We start from the raw sequence: 6938 nt of genomic DNA, 5'->3' as shown, positions 1-6938 counted from the left end.
TTCTGTCCTGTCTCACCTCAGCCTACCATCCCGCTCTGTGCCTGAAAACCTGTTCTACCTGCCAGCTTCGCTAGACCCTGAGCTCTGCAGCCCGGATCCCATTCCCTCTCTGACTCATCCGGACCACCTGCCTCCCAAGCCTCATTCTGTTTGTTCAGTTCAATAAAATCATCTTAATTGCAACTAACCTCTGGTCTGCGTCTGAGTCCTGGTCACCGGTCCTGACACTTTTCCTAAACCCAACTATCCTGTTCTTGTCCCGCGTGTCACGGAAACGTACCTTTTATAAGCCCACCCACCATCTTTTCTTAAACCTAACTGTCAAAAGTGACGCCAATAGTCCCGACCCAGTGCGTTTAGATATGACGCTAAAGGAGTTTTAGCGTCAATAACAACGCCAAAGGCACCTGACCAAGCGGCCGTATTTTATGCGATGGGAGTGAGAATGTGTTGTAATGACAGTAATAATACTTTGTTTACAATTCTGAATGTGCATTTGTTAAGCACCATTCAATTAAAAACTGAACTAAAAAACAGCACATTGTAGTTTCTGTATTTATCTCCAAAGCATTTATCAGTAATACAGTTAAAATGGGAAAATTGCGTTGCTGGTCTGTTGCTGGTCTACATTTTCTGCCTGCGCCCCTAAAAGTTTCAGTTAGGGGTTACGGTGCTACTAGTAAAAAAAAAAGTTAGTCCAGAGCACTGCCATTCAACGTCGCCAATAGTTGTATTTTGTTTCTGTCGACTTTGAATGAACTTTGTTTTATGATGCTAAAAAGTTTATTTACCTCCTTAGAAATCCTTTCCATACTGTTGTCAGACAATTAGAATATTAATCTGATCCTGTCAGTGGCAAAACGAGCACTTTTGTGAAGGTAAATACAAGCTGGACAATTGCCCTACTAACTTACATTTTAGCTTGTTTCACCGCCGCTGACTGCAGCGATCTCGCTTAATACTGGACCAATGTCAAATGATTGTTGTTCCCATCAGTCACTTAGACGCAAAAATATAGAAAATAGGGTTGAAAAAAACGGTACTCACCCTTTAATATCAATGCATCTTGGGAAAATAAAGGAAAAGGCATAAATTACACCGCAGCCAGTATATTACTGTAAATTCAAATAATACGGTAAGAAACTGTACGTCTATTTACAGTGAAATACCTTAAAATTTTAAAACAGGGGACTGGTTATCACATTTGGTAGAGCGCGCACCCATTTATAGAGGTTTACTCCTCGACGCAGCAGCCGTGGGTTCGACACTGACCTGCGGCCCTTTGCTGCATGTCATTCCACCTCTCTCTCTCCTTTCAAGTCTAAGCTGTCTTATATAAATAAAGGCTTAAAATGCCCCAAAAAAATCATCTTTAAAATCTGTCTGTTACAATGCATTATGTAATAAAACGTCAAAATGTAATACATTTTCACTTTATTATGTAAGAACACCTGCATTATGTAATAAGCATTTTGTAACAAAAGTGAAAGCAATATGTAATAGATTTCATGACGTGTATTGACCAATGAAAGGTAATAATAATCTACTGAACAAATAGTATATTTTTAAGAATAGTTTTGAGTCACCATGATTCACGCTAGAATTCATAAAATAAACCTGACAATGTTATATAAAATGAATGAAAACATTCATTTTGGTTGGTTACTCCATAATGCGCTATATTACATTTTTCCTAAAAAAAAAAGTGCAACCTCCGCATTTTGTTAGAACCGCTGCATTATGTAATTACGTATTACAAAATGGCGAGAAATTTATTAAATATTGGGTTCAGGTTTTTATTACAAAATGCGGCAGACTATTCAACGCATTGTCATGAACGGGTCCGTATGATATCGTACGAGAATGTATGCACACCAAAACGTAAGCATTATGTTACGTAATTGGGAGACCGGCTGGTCACGTGACGCCGCCTGGCTACGAGCTCCATGACGCAGAGCGGCAGTTGCTAGTTGTTTAAGCTGCTACAAAGCTTTGTGACGCCGGCTACAGACCTCCGTTGTATCGACTTTGAGCCGGGTACGGAGCACCACGAGCTGCTGGTCGGCGGACATTGCGGTTAAGTTTAGTCCACAAAATAATTTTTTTTATATTTTAATAGTTTTGCTGTGACGAAAGTTAAGATTAGGCACCAAATGACTAGTTAAGATTGGTTTGGATTAAAACACTCCTAAGGAACACGCATTTCCTGTATGTTAACGCCCACCCATCCACCCTGACCTCCTCCCTATGAGGCCAGCCGCGTTCTTATACAGCGGCCATCAATGTAGTGAATACAGCAAAAAAACATGGAATGCTTACGAATTACAGTGCTTAACTTTTCGTAGCTTTTTGAACGAATGGTTCATGAGAACAGGCTGGACTATTACATATTGCGGGTGTTATTACGTAATGAAGTGAATACTAATTACATTTTGACATTTTATTACATAATGCGGGTGTTATTACATAATGCGTTGTTACAAGGTCAGATTGGTCTAAATGACGGCTGGGAAGGATTTTGAATGTGATGTGGAGCAGAGGTGACATCTTTTTACACTGCAATTTGGAGGTAATTTGCAGACAAAAAAAAAATTCAAAGAACGTGGACAGAAACGTTCTAAGCTTTCATGAATACATGATACATGATTCATATTAAATGATAACTGTTCAATCTGGCTTGTCAAAACTGCACACTTTGTGTGTTTGGTGGAATAAATCTGAGTCAATGTTAGAGTCTGATTACAAACACTGTGTAGGGAGGGAGGGAGCCCAGCTGATTCCAAAAGCTGTTTCTGCTGCTGAGGCTAAAATGTCAGTGATAGGAGAGATACATCATATCACAGAAAACCGCAAATTATAATCTGAATGTACAGCACACGTTGTAAAAACGTTTTGCAGGAACATTCATCTCCTTTATTGTTACAACTTTTTGCAGAAGACAAACTTTGACAAAATGTATGACAAATGATTACACAGCAGCATTTTGACCGCAACTCTCCAATGTTGCATCATCTTCCTTGAAATTGCTGACCACTCTGTTGTGTAATGAACTCAGTATTTATCACTGTGTCCTGGAATCTCCCCGTGTGTCTTTATACAGTGATGTATGACTTAAGCCTTGAATTCCCTTCCAGTGTCTTTATCTCAAACTTGGTTTGGAAAACTAGGAAGGGAGGTGATCATGTTTGTGCTTGCCCCCCATTATGCAGTATAACCAGACTTTTAATGGCATAATAAAAGGAACATTGTTGAGGTTCCCACAGCCCCTGGAAAACCTAGAGACCCTGGAAAAAGAGTTTTCCAATTCCAAAAAACACCTGGGTATAGACAAGAAAAACTATAGACTGTTCAAACTATAATTAAAGCTGTAAATAGCATCATATAACCTTTGACCCCTCTAGTTACTCTAACTTCCGTCAAAAAACGGGATACACCAGATGAAATGTTCAAGAGCAATAGTAAATCATAATGGTCCCTATCTTGCACCTGGCGCAGCGCAGTGCAAAGCACGACGTAAGTGTCTTTGCTAGTTTAAGACAGACGCAGTCAATTTCCTGTCCAGCGCCCACGTCGTTTAAATAGCAAATGCACCTGCATCCAACTTTGCGCCCATGGGCCTGCTGGTCTTACAGGGAGGTGTGTTCAAGTGCATTCTTGGCGTACTGCTATCTTGAGGCAGCGGAAAGTGATCGCACCACTGACCAACAAAAACCTGGTCTAAAGTCAATAACGCAGCATTTCATTGTTATTTTAACAGCGCATCAGTAAAATGCGCCTAGGCTCGTGCACAGCACGCGCACACTATGCTTGTTACACACACAGGGACGCACAGCAGCACACAAACATGCAAAAAAATACAAAAAATATATATATATTACAATGTGAAATAGTATTATGAGATGATCTGCTTGTGCGCTTTCACTTCACACACAAGCAGATCAGTTTCTTCTCCTGAAAATCTCTCCTTCCTGCTTAGCAAAAATAATAGCAATGCACCAAGGTACAAACGCGCCTGGCTTTTAAAGGGAATGGGAGATGACACTCTTATTCGTTTTATTGCGTGTTATGCCCAAAACACACCTAGGACAAATTAAGACACTAAGTACAACCCTTTTGAACCATGCGCTTGGCGCACGGACCGTTTTTTCCGCCGTTAAACTAGCAAAAGTGGATTTGTACACGACCTAAACGCACCTGTACCAGGCGCTTCACGCCGTGCGCTTAAATCGTTAAAATAGGGCCCACAATGTCACAGAATTATACTCAGTAACCCTAATACCGGTTTTCTTTCTGCCACACAGTCTTCATTTTTCATTGATTACATATACATTTGCAACACAGTAATACAGCAAGTTTATTGTGTGTTGGGGAGATTTTTCTATAGCAGCGGGGCTGTGCTGCTGTTTAATGCATATAGGGGAAACACTGAAAGACAGGAAACCTCAGACTTTGGATTCATAGACAATATGGCTCCCTTATAATAATTCCCTAGTATTGAGGAAGACCCTACACCTGAAAAGGTTTTACTTAATACCGAGAGAGGAGGTAAAATGCTGAAATGGTGTTATATGGTATATTTTCCACTACTGTCTGATATTTTATAGAATAAACGTTGATTAATTGCAGATAATCAGCAGATTAAATGACAATAAAAGTATAAAAAGTATAAAAAAAGAGTATATTGCAAATAACTGCAGTGATACATTTATATACCTGACTAACTCCAGTTAAAAAACAACTTTATCAAAGAAATATGTTGATACTTGCGTATGTATTCACTATTACATCCAATAGGTGATTTATAGCTGCTGTCAGCAGTTGTGCAAGAGTGCATCACTCCAAACAGTTTTCTTTACTTCCTGTAAACGATTTTAAAAAAGTCTTCTCTTTTACATTGTATTGGGTGGTGACAGAGGTTTCACAAGGGGATTTACAACCACAAACTGCAACTTCTGTATGCACACAGAATTTTGTGATTTAGTAATAGTAATACTAATGTTGTTGCCTAAGGGGATGGACAGGTGAGGAACACTGAGTGTAATCATATTTTGTTTGGTGCCAGGGAAAACTGCACAGGGCACCTTTAAGGAGACGTACTGTAATTCCTCATAAAAACCGGGGCCTTTATTTACCTGAACTGCAGAAGGTACCAGGCTTTTATTTGAAGCAGGCTTTTGTTAGAGCAGGCCTTTATTTCTAATTCCATCTGTTTGATAAGTATAATTGTTTTAAATAAACTGTTTTAAATTAAAAGCCATAGCGTTCCAGTGGATAGAGATCATTCATTTTTTAAGAAATATTTGCAAAAATAATCACCATATACAACAACAGCCAGAAGGGCAACAAAGCAACTTGGGTCAGAATTAATCAAACACCACCATTATGTCTGTTAAGTCTTTGTATTTTTGACCCAGAACTCAGAGACGGAACACACTGACAACAGGGAAGCAGTTAAATAGTTTATTGAACAAACTTGGAATTATCTGGGATGAATGAAGCTGGAGAAATGAATCCAGATGGGGCGCCGCTGGAGACAGGCGGGCAGACGGGTGTGTGGTTTAGACAGACTGAGCCTTGATGATGGCGCAGAGAGAGGGTCTGGTCCTGATCTTCCAGGTGTAGTTCTGGAAACTGAGTGGCGAGGTAGCGGCGAGGAGAGCTGGTGGGAGAGGCGAGCAGGCGGCAGGAGAACAGGAGACAGCAGGTAAGCAGCAGGTCCAGAGACGGAATCTGAACAGAGAAAATAACAAATGAACTAGAGTTCAGGTTAAGCACAGAGCTAGCCGAGATATTAGGAGCAGAATCACTAATCGGATTTTCTGGAGCCAAGTTACCACGTGAATGGTTGCAACGAACTGGCACTGAAGAGGTGAACAGCCCGGGTTGATAACTGTTTGGTGATTGGAGTTGATGTGCTGCAGCTGAGTTGGAAACAGAGCAGGAGAAAATGACCACGCCTCTTGACCTAGATTCCCTAGGAACCTCCTCTCGCCAAGCCAGGTAGGACCACGCCTCTCTCCACCACAGGTGAAGAAAAAAAAACACAGACACACACACACACACACACACACACAGGGAAAAAGGGAGAGGAACACAGACAGGACAGGGAGACAGACACTGACCCATGACAATGTCAGCCTGTAAACGTACCGGGTATATATTTCACATACAGGTACTACGGTATTGCTGGTAGATTACAATAAGAGCATACAGTAGTTTAGTACTTGTACGTTACTACAAACTACACTTGGCTGAGTAACCGCATTGAAATACCAGTAGGACAATAATACTTTACCATAGTCCATAATACCATAATATGAGTACCATAATCCAGAAAAACAAAGTGTGGAAAAAAGCATGAATATATTGTTGAATCTGTTAAATTAAATTGGTAGAAATGTACATTACAATGAACTTGAATTTTATTTTTACTTAATATTATATGAAAGGCACTAAGGAGATTATCCACACAAATGTTTCCCCGGTCTTTATTTGTCTGTGTTGTCCACGCCCCCGGCCATTATCAGAGGCCCGGCTTTTAATTGACTACCGGTTTTTATTTGAGGAATTACGGTAAGCTAATTTTTACGTTTGACTTCTGTTCTGGGTTTCTCATGGTTACATGCTTTAATGTTCAAATGCCCCACCACTTTACACACATCCGTCGCGACTGGTGTGATCCCATCGCAAGATGGTCTCCATTTGTGATGGGTTTTTTTTTAAAGATTGATTTGGAGCCCAGAGCCACAGGCTACATTTACATTCTTAATTTTTTTTAAGCTACAGTTTTTAAGCGCCATTTTGAGCCAAAAGCACACGTGTTTTTAGCTCCAGTAGAATAACTAATCTCCGTTTAAACCCCCACACCAAAATATCTCATCAACATTCTCATATATAATATAATATATAATAAAGATATATACATGTAAGTACACAAT

This window comes from Sander lucioperca, chromosome 1 (assembly GCF_008315115.2).
Source record: "Sander lucioperca isolate FBNREF2018 chromosome 1, SLUC_FBN_1.2, whole genome shotgun sequence".
NCBI classification, from domain to species: Eukaryota; Metazoa; Chordata; class Actinopteri; order Perciformes; family Percidae; genus Sander; species Sander lucioperca.
This window is presented reverse-complemented; position numbering follows the sequence as displayed.